Source organism: Sorex fumeus, unplaced genomic scaffold (assembly GCF_029834395.1).
Source record: "Sorex fumeus unplaced genomic scaffold, SorFum_2.1 ptg000098l, whole genome shotgun sequence".
In the NCBI taxonomy this organism is placed as follows: domain Eukaryota; kingdom Metazoa; phylum Chordata; class Mammalia; order Eulipotyphla; family Soricidae; genus Sorex; species Sorex fumeus.
Window position 1 is genome coordinate 84,077,271 of NW_026606155.1, and position 16,949 is coordinate 84,094,219.

At 41.1% G+C, this 16,949-nt stretch overlaps 1 protein-coding gene across 1 annotated transcript in view; it reads right to left on the reverse strand.

Annotated features, from left to right (window-relative positions):
- Positions 1 to 16,949, reverse strand: part of FSIP1 (fibrous sheath interacting protein 1) — a 237,606-nt gene that overhangs the window by 168,818 nt on the left and 51,839 nt on the right. The gene's annotated exons all lie outside the window — the stretch shown is intronic.

Here is a 16,949-nt window from a genome sequence, read left to right on the forward strand (position 1 = left end):
ATGAACAGGCTAAGATGTTCCATTACACACCACTCCAAAGCATCTCAGACTTAGAAACTGGTGTTGTTTCTCAATCTTTTTTCTTTTCAAAATGGCATAAACTTCTAAACTCCTAATTGAGTGGGGAAGGATCCAACTGCACTTTAAAGATGATGGGGGAAAAAATCCTCAACGAGCTAAAAGGCAGGAAGAGGGGAAGGGATACCTAAAGAGAGCAAGCCTGAGGGCACATCCTACTCTGGGCCTTATCAGCTTGGCCTTTGGGTTGAACCACAGTTTCTGTGGACTTCAGGCTCATCACAAAGACAATGCACGAGAGTTAGGGAATTTTCCAGTTAGGAAAGGCAGCTGTGTAAGACACAAAGCAACTTGGGCTTGGCAGAATTCAAGAGTTTTGAATCTGTGTTTTTGATTCCTGATGAAAATGGCCTCAATCAATTAACCTCTGTTTCTTCGTCTATCTAATGATCTAGCCTAAAGTCATCACAAGTCTTTGTCGCTAAGAAATGTGAGCTCTGAAAAGAAAAAATACTGTAGAATGAAAATATCGCATTGTTTGTAGCAAAACTGAAATCGTTAAGACCATACTCTTTGGAGCTGATTTTCTCTTTTCTATTTCTTTTTTTGGGTTATACCCAGTGATGCACAAAGGTTACTCCTGGCTCTGCACTCCTGGCAGTGCTCGAGGGACCATGTGGGATGCTGGGAATTCGAACCTGGGTTGGTTGCATTCAAGGCAAATGCCCTATCCACTGTACTATATACCTCCAGCCCCATGATTTTATTTCTAAGTGATATAAGGGGATATTTCTCAGACTATCCTATATCTAAAATGAAACTTTCCATAGATCTCTCACTCTGAAGTTTCTCGAGCCAAAATCTTCCCCACTATCATCCCTCCATCCCCACCCCATACCTTCTCAGGTAACCTTAGTTTTGTTATCCATGTCTACTGATTTTTTTCTTTAATTTGCTTTGTTACTTCATTGATTATACATCTTTATATTGCATGCTAAGATGATATTATCCAGTAGTTGTCTTTTTCCTTCTGCCTTATTTCACTTTGCACAATTCCTTTCCATTTTGTGGGAAATGACAGCATTTCATCTTTTGTAGCTAAACAGTATCCCAGTGCACACTGTACCACATCTTTATCCAGTCATCTTCCAATGAGCATTTCAGTTCCTTCCATATTTTATCTATAATAAGCATGCTATAAACATCAGGACAGATGTAATTTTCTATGTCGGTGTTTTGCAAAAAAAAAAAATGAATGGGCAGACAATTTGAATAAATACTTCTCCAAAGAGAACAAACAGATTACCAAGAGGCTTTTGAATAAATGCTCATCACAACTGATCAAAAGGGATATGCAAATTTGACCACAAAGAGATACCATCTCACATCATAGAGAATGTCAATATTAAAAGCAACAAGAATCTTGGAGAGGAATGTGAAGAAAAAGGAACTTTTGCTCATGGTTGGTGGGAATGTAAATTGTAACAACCATTTTGAGAAATGCTATGGAGTTTCCTCAAAAACCCTCTATCATTTGTTACCAAGAGGCAAGGAACCATGAAGTAACTTCTTATTAATCCCTTAACCCAGAGATCCATGTTTTCAGGTACACTTGTATAATCTTTCAAAATAATCAGGGGGTCAAAAAGAATATGGCACTGAAAATAGGCAGCATTCCACATTTCCACACCTCTTTAATCAAGCCCTTTGCTCTGTCTCTCTGACTCTTCACTCACTTGAATATGAAGTTTTTGAACTCCAGCATACCTCAAACATGCCTATAAGGCCCATGAGAATACACCCTGTGCCCAGACCCCACTGTGAGACTCTGAGTCAATAAGCAAGGACTGGGACCAGCAACCTGAGTGAAGCTCTGGATGGCCCTCCTCCTTACCAGAGTACCACTGAGCACCAGATCCGAATGCCAGCAATAATTCTGAAACTGTATAAACACAAACATCTGAGAACTACTGACTAAAGTCACTAGCAAGCCTTTCCACTGGTCCCAGAGCCACTGATTTCCCTGTTCATTCTGCCCCTTTTCGTAGAAGCCACAGAGCAAGGTACAAAGTTCCCACCTTTTCCTAGTTCTGGCCGGGCCAGTCTCTTCTGCCTCACCTCGCAGACACAAAGTCCCTGAAATCTGCACTGCTGCTAGTTCTCCATCACTATAAGTCTCTTCCCTCAAACTCCCTGATGAGGCCTACACCCTTTCTTTTTTTTTTTTTCCCCTTTATTTTATTTTATTTTTTTAAAGTTGTAGATTTACAATTTTTTTGTGCTTTGGTTTCAATTATACAATGATCAGATACCCATCCCTCCACCAGTGCCCATTTTCCACCACCATGGATAATATCCCTCCCACCCCCATCCCCCCATCCCCCCTGTCTCTGTGGCAGGGCAATCCCCTGTGTTCTCTCTCTCCTTTTGGGGCCTACACCCTTTCTAAGTCCAGCACAAACAGGTGTTCATTCTCCAGTGCTTCCTGACACACCAAAGAACAGCAAGTTTTTCTCTTTGCCTTGCCACGTGCTCTCTCATCCTTACCAGATTACCACTGAGCATCACATCCTAACGCAAATGATAATTCTGAAACTGCGTAAATACTGGCCAATAGACTGTAATCTTGGGTCTCAGAACTCTGACTACACATTTCAATGAAAACATAATTATATAAAAATTTAATGAGAGAGGTAGTACAGAGATTAAGACCCATACCTTGCATGCAGCTGTCCCTGGTTCCATCCCTAGCACCACATGGTTGCCTGAGCACTCTGGTCCCCCCAAACCCTCAGGTGTGGCCCTGGAGTCCGTAGGCAACATCAGGTGACGCAGAGTCATCTGTGTCCAGTCCATTGAGCTGGATAAAATGCCTTACATGTTGGCAGCCCAGATTCAATCCCCAGTCCCATGAGTGTCTCAAGCACCATCAGGAGTGACCCTGAAGCTCTAAGTGAGGAGTAGGTCCAGAGTGTCACTAGGTATGACCAAAAAAAAAATGAATAAAATGTAGGACTCAACATTGTATGCAAATGCATATAGTGCCTTTATGCATATAACCAAATGTACAACATCACAATGATAAACTGGCGGGGGGGGGGGGGGGGGCGCAGAGCATAGAATGGGGAAAGCAGTGATCTCTTCCTTGCTCACTCTCTCTCTCTCTCTCCCTTCCTTCCTCTCTCCCTCTCTCTCTCTCTCTCCCTCTATTCTGTCCTCTGTCCTGTGGTTTAGTCAAAATGGGGGAAGATAGTTATTAAGAGATTGGAGAGAAAGAAAAGAGTTTAGGATGTTTTCCTCCACACTTCCCTGTTTTTGACAATGATTTATCCCTGAGATGCCCATAAGAAAATTTTTTTGGATTCAACTGACTAGTTGTGCTCAGAGACGGATATATATTCTGATTCAGCTGACTCAGATGGAGGGAGGCAGGAAATAGCAGTTGTGTCCTGTTACCTTGTTCAATGAGAGGTTTGGCAGAGAGAGACCCATGTCAGACAGGTACAGGGACAGAGACACTACGCAACAGGCTGCATGTCCAGTCATAAGAGTCCCTTTCCTTATGGCTGAAGTTGAGCCTCCCATCAGCTCTCCACCATTCTCTCCCATCCCAGGGCCATGTTGTTTTTTTTTTATAATTTTGGAGCAATAGCACAGCGGGTAGGGCATTTGCCTGTACACAGCCAACATGGCTGACCCAAGTTCGATTCCTCCGCCCCTCTTGGAAAGTCCGGCAAGCTACCAAGAGTATCTTGCCCACAGGGCAAAGCCTGGCAAGCTACCCATGATGTATTCGATATGCCAAACACAGTAACAACAAGTCTCACGATGGAGACGTTACTGGCCCGCTCAAGCATATTGATGAACAATGAGGACAGTGACAGTGATTTTCATAAAGGACAGGAGCGATAGCACAGCGGGTAGGGCATTTGCCTTGCATGCAGCCGATCCAGGTTCAATTCCTCCACCCCTCTCGGAGAACCCGGCAAGTTACTGAGAGTATCTCACCCGCACAGCAAAGCCTTGCAAGCTACTGGTGACATATTTGATATTCTAAAAACAGTAACAACAAGTCTCACAATTTGTTGTGTGTCGTTACTGGTGCCTGCTGGAGCAAATCGATGAACAATGGGAGGACAGTGCTACAGTGATATTTTCATAAAGTTGTTCACAATAATTAATTACATTCAATACTTCAACATGAATCCCTCCACCATTATTTCGAAGTTCCCACCACCACTCAAGCCTGCCCCACAGGTCAATGATAGATAATTACTTGTTATGAAAAGTTTAAGATGTCTGTAAGGGTCTGTCTCACAGTGATTCAACAAAAAAGCAAAAAAAAAAAAGAAGTATAAGATATCCCAGGCCATGTGCTCCTGGGATCATAAAACTTTAAATAATTGGGGTCCAGAGCCATTCCTGCAATGAGCTGCTCGATTTCAAGATTTATTTGTGAGTCTCTGGATCATGGCTGTTAATGCACTTAAATGGCACCTGGAGGCAGTTTGTGGGCAGGACAGCCAGGACCCCGAAAGGGCAGAGAGATGATGGGAAGGTATGCCAGGGCCTGTTTAGTATAAGCAGAGCCACCTCCTAACAGAGTTGAAATTCCATCTTTCATCCAATTGTCAAAGATAAAGAAAATTACTGACAGCTCATGTTCTCATGCTAAAGGGGAAGGACTGGCCAACCATCTGCCTACAACCTCTATGATGCAACTCTGAATGACCTCTGCGTCAACCACTTCTCTGACCCTCCTGAAGCTCCTACACACTGTTTATTCTCCCTGCCCACACCTAGCCTCTGGCTGTCCCAAGCCCTTTATGGGCTCCTTTAAATGTATAAACAGTGCCTCTTTATTTTCTTATCTTCAAAATCCCAGCTGAGGCTATATTCTGTTTCTTTCCCTGAATTCTAACTAATATTGTGTATGTGTATATACAGACTGGAAAAAAAAGCTAAGTGATTACATTGATGGTGGGAGAGGGGACAAATCTTTATTATTTTCTTCTATGTTAATCCTAAATTTTCTATTGTATTTCCTGGATTTTCTGGCAATAAATATACATTCCAGAGACAGAAAATAATCATTTTTAAGGAAACATAACACTGTCCTCCCGTTGTTCATCGATTTGCTCAAGTGAGCCCAGTATCATCTCCATTGTGAGACTTCTTGTTACTGTGTTTGGCATATTGAATACTCTCGGTAGCTTGCCAGGCTCTCCAAGAGGGGTGGAGGAATTGAACCCAGCTCAGGCGGGCTGGCTGCGCACAAAGCAAACGCCTTACCGCTGTGCTATCACTCCAGCCCAAGGAAACAAAAAAGGTTTATTTTATCAAGGCTATTTTCAGTCAACTCTGATCCTGTGACTCTCTGTACCAAAATTATTCTTCTGAAAGAAGATTTTATCCCCAGTGCTGCCTGTAAAACCAACTGTGTACTTTTTTAAAGAGGGTCCACACCAGAAAGGTGCTCGGGGGTCACCAAGGCTACCTGGTCTGTACTCACAGAGCCATTCAGTGCTGGGGAACACACTGAAGATTACTTGAGCCATCTCCTCCCCAGCCCATCTCTCAGACCCACGCTGCCTCTTTCTGGGTTCTGAGTTCTTCTAAGAAGGCTAATTTCAAATCTAATAGCTAGAGTCTGTAATTTTTTAGTTAAACCAAAACTACATAACATTCATGCTCAGTCACCATCTCTCATAGGTTTACTTAAATATTTGAATATCATGTGATGAAAGCAAGAAAGGTCACCTTTGTGACAAAGTCACCCTGTGGCTTATTCAAAAAGCTTTGCAGGGCCAGGAGAAGTTCAATTCTCACAAAGTTTTGGGTTTTGGTTTTGTATTGGTGAGTTTTTATTTGCAGAGGGGAGAGGACATGTATCACACCCCGTGGTGCTCAGGGGTTATTCCTGGCACTGCACTCAGGGATCACTCCTGGTGGAGTTCAAGGGACTATATGTGGTACCAGGGTCAAACCTGGGTCAGCCTGATGCAAAGCAAGTGTTCTGCCCTCTATACTATCTCTCTGTCCCCTAGTTCTCACACTTTGTCTTCTCATGATCTATGGCAGAAAAATATCTATAGTAGAGACATCTAAGAAGATTCTCTAACTATCCATATCATGTCTGTATTTGTGAGTTAGATACCAGTGCTTTCACTCAGGGAAAAAAGTATGATCCAGTTCAACCAAAGATCTCCACAATATGTGCAAAATGTAAAAGGAACCACAAAAAGAGAGCTGTCTCCAAGGTCAATCAGTATTTGTTGATTTAACTAATTGATGGCCAACAGATTCCAAGTTTATTCTTAGAAAACTATCTGTAATGTTGACTGAGCCAAGAAAGGCCTTTGAAGTTGAGTAAATTTATTTCCAAAAGCCAAATACAGAGGAAATTACTCAGCTTCATAAGTTATCTGATATGCAAATAAGGATCAGAAAAATATAAACCTGCCCAAGCAATATCAGTTTGCTCTACATTTTTAGGCTAAGGTTATCCTCTTCCACAGCCTACTGCTTGTTCCTGTCATCAGATACATCATTTGTCTGGAATTACTGAAAGTTGGGGGAAATCAATGAGATTTTTTTTATCATATTGGAATACTGCCATGAAGTAAAAGAAACCTTGATTATATGAAAGACTGAACAAAGGAAAAAATATGAATATAAACTTCAAAGCAATCTTTAAAACAACCGTGACAAGAAGAATTCCCCAGACTTAACTGGGAATGTTTGGCACAATTGCTTAAATAGCAACAAACTCTGAAGCAACGTTTTGTTATATTACTTAACCCAGAAATCCATGTTTTGGGGTTTACTTGCAGAATCTTTAGAAATAAGCAGATGGTCAAAAAGATGTCTTGCTTGTGCCTAGCCAACATTTAAAAAATATACATCCAGATTCTTTCTTTCACCATGGTTTGGTAGAGTTTAGGTTTTTCTCCCTTTTTCTGGGCTATCTACTACTTTTTAGACTACGTTGTAGCAATTTGAGCATCATCTTCATCATCTTCACCAAATTCAGATATCTAGGAGTTTTAAGCTGAAACTAGTTACTATGGACTCATCAAAGCTTACCCCAATATTAGTTAAGAATCTTTGATGAGAAGCTGGAGTGATAGCACAGCGGGTAGGGCGTTTGCCTCGCATGCAGCCGACCCGGGTTCGATTCCCAGCATCCCATATGGTCCCTGGAGCACTGCCAAGAGTAATCCTGAGTGCATGAGCCAGGAGTGACCCCTGTGCATTGCCGGGTGTGACCCAAAAAGCAAAAAATAATAATAATAATAATAATCTTTGGTAAAAAAAAAAAGAATCTTTGATGAATCTTCTCAAATGTCCATTGAAGAAAATTTCTGGGAAGATTCATTGCCTCTCAACCAAAACCAGAAAGCTCACCAAGAAAACCTTAATAATCCAGGGGTGTGGTTCAGCACCAGTGCACTTGTTTCACATGTGTGAACCCCCAAATTCAGTCCACGGGACTGCAAAAAAAAAATAGTTATCTAACTCTCAACCCTTGCCAAGTTCCCTTCCTCTCTGCCAGAGTATTCACCCCAGAGGACTAAGTAAGGCACTTCATTTTGGTGTAGATGTAGGTGAATACATCTCCTGTATTAGGAGGGGAGTAGGGACACTGAGGGAGCTCATGATCACTGAGAGAAGGATGGTCTAAAAATAACATAAATTCCAATGTCAACATCGAGTTTCTCAAGGTCAATGACATATTTCACTCAGCATGATACTCTCCATGTCCACTCATGTATCAGCAATTTCATGACTTCATTTTTCCCAACATCTGCTTACTGTTCCATGGTGTAGATCAGAGGGAGAGGGATAAACAGCATGACTGCACTTGTTTGTGAGATATTTAATACAAAATACATAGTATGTGACTAATACCCAAAGACAAACAAGGGCCAGGGGGAAGGAAACAAGGGGTCATGGTAGGAAGCTTGCCTCAAAGGGAGAGGTGGAGGGCAGTTAGGACAAAAAAGGGAAACGAAGACAATGATGCTGAAAATGATCACTCTGGGAAAAAACTGAGTGTTAAAAGGAGGTAAAGTGATATTTATTATACCCTTTCTGTAACAATATTGCAAACCACCGTGCCTAAAAGGAAATAGAGGGAGGGAGCGAGGGAGGGGGGGAGGGAGGGAGGGAGGGAGGGAGGGAAGGCAAAGAAAAAGTGTCTGCCATCAAGGCGGCTGAGGGGGGGAGGCAGGCGGAAGGGAAACTGGGGGCATTGGTTATGGAAAATGTGCACTGGTGAAGGGACAGGTGTTGGAACATTGTATGACTGATATTCAGTCATGAACAACTTTGTAATTGTATATCTCATGGTGATTCATTTTTTTAAAAATCTATGGCAGAAGGAAATGGAGACTGAATAAAAAGTATAAAGATTTCAGTAAGACTGTCACTATCGTCTATCTCATAGTTTCCAAGGAGAAGGCCAACTTGGAGAAAATAAACAAAGAATGAATCTAGTCATAATCTTATACCGTTTTTTATAATAATTTTGGAATATTTATACAGTAGCTTGTGAAAGCCTACTGACTTATTTCAATAACTTGTGACATAACTTCTATGATGTATTTTTCTTTGTATTTCCTTCTCTTTTAACTTGATTCCACAGTACACAGCCTGTGTACTGGAATCTATGATAATTTTATATTCCTGTATAAGGAATCTATGTAGCTTGCATTCAAATGATTTTAATATACTTCATGTATAGTTCTTTCATTTGACCCAAAGGAAAACTAATCAATCTCAAGCATTTCCTATGTATGACAGAAGACTGAAATAAAAATACAACTCAACACAGGAATTTGAAGAAAAGTACAACTGCAATTATGTGGGAGAAATGCATAGAAACCATAAAGAAATTTGGCAAAGCATAGGGCAGGGTCCTTTAACTAGACTTTGCTTTTCATAAATTTGAATTGCAGTAACAATTCTAATGTTCTGTTTCAATTTTCAGTAGCAAATAAATATATACACAGAGGAACTTTTTTTTAAATTTTTCAATTCCTGCCCTCAACCAGTGAATTAAGTAATAAGGACATTGGGTGTATGGCTATTAATGGGGTTGTACATATCCTCAGCCTTAGCAATAAAACATCTTTCAGAATTATACATAAAAATGGTTTTATATTTCCTCAATTTTAGCTAATACTGAAACAGGAAAAAACCAAAATGGTTCACTGCTGCTGTCAGCAATGTTAGCACAAAATTAAGTGAATTTTCCTGAATCAATTGTCTGCTCTTTTTTTCTCTTAATCTTAACCAAAGTGGGTAAAATTGAATCAATTTTAATACAAGAAAATAAGTTAAAGAACACCATTATATTTAATTAAAATTGTTAGTTTGAGAACAAAGAAATTCCTCTTGCCAATAAGAAACATTCCTGAAGATCCTCCCCATACAGGAAAAAAAGAAATCTAACCATGAACTGGAATTCTAGATTTAGTAAGGCTGATTGCACGAGAGATGAAAAAAATTACAATTCTTATAAAAGCCAAACTGAAGAGAATTTATTATTGAATCCAGTTGCTAAGGATTTAAGAAACTGAGCAACTGAACACTTACATAACTCCTGTATCTTACAAATTTCTAGAGAAAATAGGAATCTAATATATCTACAAATAAGAAATATGTTAGCTAAATTATGAACATCACTCACTTTTATGGTAAGAGTTACAATATGTGGAACAAAGTAACTGATTTTTTGGAAGATTGGGATAGGATAAAGAAAGTTTTGCACAATTAAACCACAGATCTTAAGGAAAAAATTGCTTCAATTAGTTCTCTTTCACTAAGATGAAATAAAAAATAAAAAGCAGATGTGAAAACCAAAAAATAAAAAGCCATCAACCACATGATATTATTTATATTATAGCCATGGTATGCCAGCAGTAATATGTGATTCTTTCTTCCAAATGTGACCACGTGTTTTGTTTTACTCTAAGGAAGTTAAATACATAAAGTTAAATATGCTTTTAAAAAAACACTATCGCAAAGAGCCAAAGCATCTTCTATGTGAGAAAATCATAATTAGAATGTTCATAAGAAAAAGACTTCTCATTCTCCCCTTTCATAAACAACCAATATGCTCTCAATCTCTGAGTCACATTTCTGGAGTTCCTTGGGTATACTTATCGTTACAGTCTTACATGTTTACAAACTTTACCTCCTATACTTATCACTGTCAAATTAAATCAGAATAATATGGTTTCTTGATCAACTTTTTAAAACTCCAAGGGAATTTTTTAAAATTCAGAATTCTTTTCTTTTTCCCTGCTCCCACGAGCATGTATACTTTTCTTAAGATCAGTTCCATGTAGGTACTTCCTAAATGTAGCTTTGGCTAGTCTATGTTTACATCTTACCCTCCAATAGCCTACATGCTGCTCCAAGGTCACACACAAGTGAAATCACACATTAAGGGGATAGTCATCATAAACCACCATCACATCTCCCATGAAATAAGCAGCATTCAAAACACTGTGATATCCAGTGCAGGCGTGGAGTTCCACTTCATTCCAAATGTAGTATAGCACTGATTGGCAGACTTTGTAGTAAAAGGAAGAATTTACTCAACTTTAAAGAGTGTAACTGTCAAGCAAGGATTCAGTTCTCACGTTGTCATATTCCCTCACTTTTTAAGAGAAATTAGAAATTTGGATTGAATATGAGTTCCCCCAATTTTGAAAAATTGACTCAAACAAACAAAAAATATACCCATGTGGGTTAAAAGAAACCCACCTGGAAGGGAAACTCATCAGTTTCAATTTTATGAAATCTTTCCATCTTCTCCTGGGCCTCTGGCCCTTTTGACTGCATTTTTGGTTGCTCTTCCCTGTTCCTCACTTATAAGAATGAACTTTCTTTTAATTCTCTCTGGATGTGTCTTCTCTCACTTCTCCGAATCATCACAGCATATGCCTCTCCTGGTGCTTCCCCTATGTTGTCTCACTCCACAGCTATTTAGGCCTATTCTGTACTGCTCATAGGAAGTAAGGCCTTTGAGCCGTTTGTTGTTACTATTACTGTTTTAACATCACTGGTTGAGTTCTAAGGCAGCCACTGTACTCAGTATTTTATTAGCTCACCTCATTCTTAAAAAAAAAAAACCCTACAGAAAAATATTATGGTTGCTGCTGTATTCTGAGGGAACTTACATATAGAATATTTCTGATTTCCTGCCCACTTCCACAAAAGTAGTAAGAAGAATAAACAGAATTTGAAGAGACTTTTCAACTCCAGAGTTTTGTATTTGTCATTCTCATCTGTAAGTCTTCTGCAATTCCCTGCACACAGTGAACACTTGATTGATATCTGTTTAATTGATTGTTGAAAAACAGATATTTATATTCCACTAAAAAGACATTCTTTCTTAAGGAGCATGGAGAAAATTTACTGGTGAGCTAATGGTTTGCAGAAGGGTTAAAAATAAAAATAACGTGAATGTGCATTATGAATAGTTGTGGTTCAGCAACAAATTGGAGGCTATTCATCAACTGAATAGATACTCAGAGTTTATCCAAGATGCTTTTCAGTGTATTTATTCAAGAAGAAGTCCTATCCAAAAATAATATCCGTCAAGTAAATTGCCACGTTAGCATTTCTGGCTTGAGAGTTCAATGTACAACACTGGTTTTGGTTTGAAGTGAGGAAATACCAAGAGGATACTGAACAAAAGCTCAAAAGATATTTCTTTTTGTTTGCAAAAACTATTCATTATTTCTTTTCAGTAACTATGATTTTATATTTCTGCTTATCTAATGGGAATCCCAAAATGCATTTCTATCTCTTCTAAATATGTGCTGTTTCGTGTAAAAATATGCAAATTCAGTATGTTCCCTGTTATTACTTATTAAATCTGTTATGAGTCATAAATGTAGTGTTCCCTGTTATTACTTATTGAATATATTATGAGTCATAAATGTAAACTTGGAAAATATGACTTAAATATTGCTGACAGAACCTGATCATATTCATACTTTATTTGACGTTCTAATGGCTAAACCCAACTCTAAATTATTAGTCTCTTTCAAGACTAACACTTGAGAGACAGGAAAAAAAGATATTTCCTGTCTTTAGAACCATTATTTACATTTTCAGATCTCAACTACCTTTGCTAACAACTGCAACTAGAGGCAGGAGATATAGCAGCAGTAAGGGTGTGCCTAGTTGAAAGTAGATAAAGGACCAAATGTGACAGCCTCCTAGTTATCTGTATGGCAAACCGTAATGCCTAAAAGTAGAGAGAGAGAGAGAGAGTATGTGGGAAATCATCTGCCATTGAGGCAGGGGGAGGGGTCGGATGGGAGAGGGTGGGATACTGGGGATATTGGTGGTGGAAAATGTACACTGGTGGAGGGATGGGTGTTCGATCATTGTATGATTGAAACTCAAACATCAAAGCTTTGTAAGTGTAGCTCATTCGATTTTTTAAAAAAGGGGGTGCACCTAGCATGTGCCCAAACTTTATTAACTTCCCAGCACCACGGGGCCTCCCAAACCTTACCAGATGTGGCCCTAAAGGCCCCTAGGTACAGCTGGAGTGGTCCCGGTGGTCTCAATCACAGGAGCACAGCAGCACAGCATACTGACTCACTGGTCTAGTGGGCAGAGAATCACTGGGAATGGCCCCCAGGCTTACTGAGCACTACTTGTATGCCTCCAAAAAAATCTAAATAATTTTTTAAATTTAAATAATAACAACCAAATTATATGTAATACAAAACAATAAAAACTGTCAGCAAAGAAGTTTACCCTCTACTTGCTAATCTTGGTCTCTTCCTTTTGGAAAATGACATGCAGTTAATATAAGCTAATATAAGCTAGTAACATAGTTCATATCAAAGCCCTAGGGTATACTTGGATGAGAGCAGACATTCTCATTGGGATGCCAATCCAGAACTCTGATGCAATCCACTGAAGCTCTACCCTACTACCAACCACCACTGCTGTGTAAAGAACTAAGAGCTTAGAGCTGAAGTTGACCTTTAGAAACATAACTTAAAGAAGCTGAGAGGAGCATGGAAAGGATTTGTCGGTGACAGGGTTTTCTGGAACATCTTAATGCAATTCCTTTTTGTGAGGGCCGTGCCAGGTGGCGCAAAGCTGAATCCCTAACCTTTATTAAATGGCCTAGAGAAAAGCAGAAGCGTTGCCTTAGGCTACACAACCACAACCAACCACAACCATCCTGTTATTCGTCGATTGCCTCGAGCAGGTCCCAGTAACGTCTCCTTCGTCCTAGCCCTGAGATTTTTTAAAAAGTGCCATATTCAAGGCTCTTTCAGAGTTAGGAGAATGAAACCCTTTATTGTTACTGGAATTTGGCATATTGGGTACGCCACGGGGAGTTTGCCAGACTCTGCCATGTGGGCAGATTACATTCGGTAGCCTGCCAGTTTGTCCAAAGTAGGAATGAGATAATAAGATGTCATAATAAGATGTCGCGCGGCCGCGAATGCGGCTGCGCGCTTCTGGGAGCTGGGTTTTATACTCTCTGAGTCTTGGCCGTTGATGGGATTACATGGCACCAGGGGGCCAGTTGGTGGATGTGACCCCCGCCTACTGGAATTTGGAGGATCTGGGTGGAGGATGCTCAGCCAAGATCCGAGTAGACTTGGAGATCTCAGCCCCGGGACCCGCATGGCTTTGTCCCTCTGCCGGTACCTTCATGTGTGCAGAGTGGTCTCAGCATGGTGGTGGCTGGTTCTGGAGGTCTTCAGCTGCCAGAGCCCTGGTCGGAGTGGGGAAGAAAACTCAACCCGCTCCCCTCCAAGGGGCCCCGGCGAGAACATCCAGGCACAGGGGCTGTCCTTAGGCTACAGGGTTTTTTTTCTAATTAAAGAATCAAGAAAAATCACATGCATCTGAGATTATACAGAAAATAATTTGATTACATTTGTTAGAGAGACCTGCTATCTTGCCCATAGAGAAACAGCCCAGCATGCCGTTTCCAAAAAAATATAGCACCACCAAATCGTCCTAGATAACCTGGTCCAGGCTGAGAACTCTGGGGCCTTCTCAGAATGGGAGCGGGCAAGTTCCTCTTTCTGACTAAAGGCAGAGCAGCGCATATCCACAACTGACACCCTCCAACATAAAAAAATGGCCCTGCAACACGCTGAACTTCTTCAAACTGCCAAGCCACCAAAGTGTTCCAGATCTGTAGCTCTTAGACTGCAGAGCCACAACACCTCAAAATTTCATAGTACTGTCAGCCCAATAGGAACAAAACAAAACTGATTTTTTAAGGCTGCAAAAGGACCACCAAGCTCTGTAATCCTCAACAGAAACATAGAAAGCTCAACCTAGCACTAACTAGCACAGTAGATCCTCAGACAATGACTTTAGGAACATCACTGTAAGATATGCATCTGATGCTAGCATACATGCATTGAAAGTACAGACTATCATTTTTGTCTTCCTTCCTTGTGGCAGCCTAGTTCGACCTTGAGATTTTATCGGCCTCTCCTTTCTCATCCTTCTCAATGCTGCCATGTTGGTGAAGCCTTCAGGGTCAGGTGAATGAGACCCATTGTAATTACTGGTTTGGGCATATAGAATACACAATGAATAGCTTGCCAGGCTCTGCCATGCGGGAGGAATACTCTTGGTAGCTTGCCAGGATTTCTGAGAGGAATAGAGGCTTTTGGGGTGACCTCTAATCGCCCTCGTAGGTGTTACCATATTTAAACCCTATCAAATATGGTACGGCAATTCCGGAAGATGGGTATGCATTAAGTGCATCCATCGAGGACCTGATGGTACAAGCGCGAAAGATCAAGTACGACATCATTAGTCTGACCGAGACAAGAAGGCACCAATCTCATCATGCCGTTTTCGACACTGGAGAAGAACTGATCCTTGGAACATGCGATAAAAGAGGTGTTGGAGGCTTCGGTGTCCTTGTCAACACAAACTTGGCCATGAGCATTGATTCATTTGAATGCCTAACAACCTGAATCGGACGTTTACATTTGAATAGATGTGGCTCACTGTCGGCAGTTTCTATCTTCATTGTCTACACACCAACATCTAATTATGATGAAGGAGAAATTGAGAAGTTCTACATGGAGCTGGAGAAGTTCTATAAAGGAGACCACACCTTCTACAAGATCACTGTGGGTGTTTTTAATGCCAAGAGAGGACCGAGAAGATCAGCTGAAGAACTTCACATTGGGACCCAAGGCCTAGAATGGAACGAACAGAGTGAGAGACTGTCTGAGTTCATCATGTCAACCAAGACCATCCATGGTAACTCACAGTTCCAGAAGGCAGAATCTAAATGTTGGACATGGGAGTCTCCCGGTGGACGATTCCACAACAAAATAGACCATATCATATTCAATCGATGGTTTTGCCTGACCAATGTCGCTGTTGTCCCAAAATTCCGAACGGGATCAGACCACCATCTCCTTCATGCAAAATTCTACTTCACAGAGCGGGGAGAAAGGGCTGCAAAGTTTAAAAAGAGAATTCCCAAAAAGGCCACCAACTGGGAGCTCTTTGGCACTATTGCGGCAACGTGGGAAGATGCCATTGTTGACAACATTGATGAGGAATACGATCGACTGATTCAGCACCTCAATGATTGTGCGAGGAACGCCAAGAGAGAGATAGCCACAAAAAAAAACGCCTGCCTTCAAAGACTCTTGAGCTTATTCGCCAACGTGGTTTGGCGCATGCCTCAGGCAACCGCAAGTGAAAATCCGAGCTCGCAAAGCAGTGCAGAGATGCGATCAAGGAAGACCTCAAAGAGAGAAGAGCAGAAGTGCTGGTAGATGCGGCAGAAGCTGAGAAAAGTATTTGTAACACCCGCCTGTCCTTTGCCAACTACAAGACCAAGGTGACTGCCCTCCGACGTCCTGATGGATCTATCACATCCTCCAGAACGGCAATGAAGAAGATTATTCATGACTTCTACTCAAATCTCTTCGATAGGCATGTCAACTTGCCGATATACCAAATTCCACAGGATGGATATGTCATTCCCAATGTTCTCCCTTCCGAAATCTGACACGCCATTTCGTCGGTAAAGAAATGAACAGCACCTGGCCCAGACAAGATCAGATCTGAACACCTGAAGAACCTGCCGTCAATACTCATCAATACACTGGCTCGGCTCTTCACACGCTACCTGTCTGAATGCAAGGTTCCATCCCATTGGAAAACCAGCAGGACTGTACTGCTTTTCAAGAAGGGAGACATCCATGACATTGGCAACTAGCGCTCGATCTGCCTATATTGTCTGTCATCTACAAGTTGTTTACTCGAGTCATCCTAAATAGGATTGGCAGAACACTAGATGAAGGACAACCATGTGAGCAAGCTGGGTTCCACAAAAGATTCAGCACCATCGACCATATCCACATGATAACCAAGCTCATTGAGGTTTCTCGGGAGTTCAAGATGCCGCTCTGTCTAACGTTCAATGATTTAAAGAAGGCCTTTCATTATGTTGAGATAGAAACGGTCATTGAAGCCCTAGCCAATTAGGGCATTCAAGCTCAATACATCAAGATCCTCCGTGAGCTGTATTACGGATTCACTACCAGGATCTCACCATTCTGCAAAGAAGTAATCATTGATGTCAAGAGAGGGGTTCGGCAGGGTGATACCATTTCACCAAAACTCTTCAGTGCCACCCTCAAGAACATCATGCGATGACTGGAATGGAAAGGAATGGGAATGAAGATAGATGGTCGGCAACTACACCACCTCTGCTTTGCTGATGACATTGTTTTAATAACACCAAACATCAGCCAAGCAGCACAAATGCAGGCCGACTTCGACTGTGAGTGTGGAAAGGTAGGACTACAGCTGAATCTTACGAAGACAATGTTTATGAGAAACAGCCTCGTTCCTGATGCCCCATTCGCTCTCAACAGAACCACCAT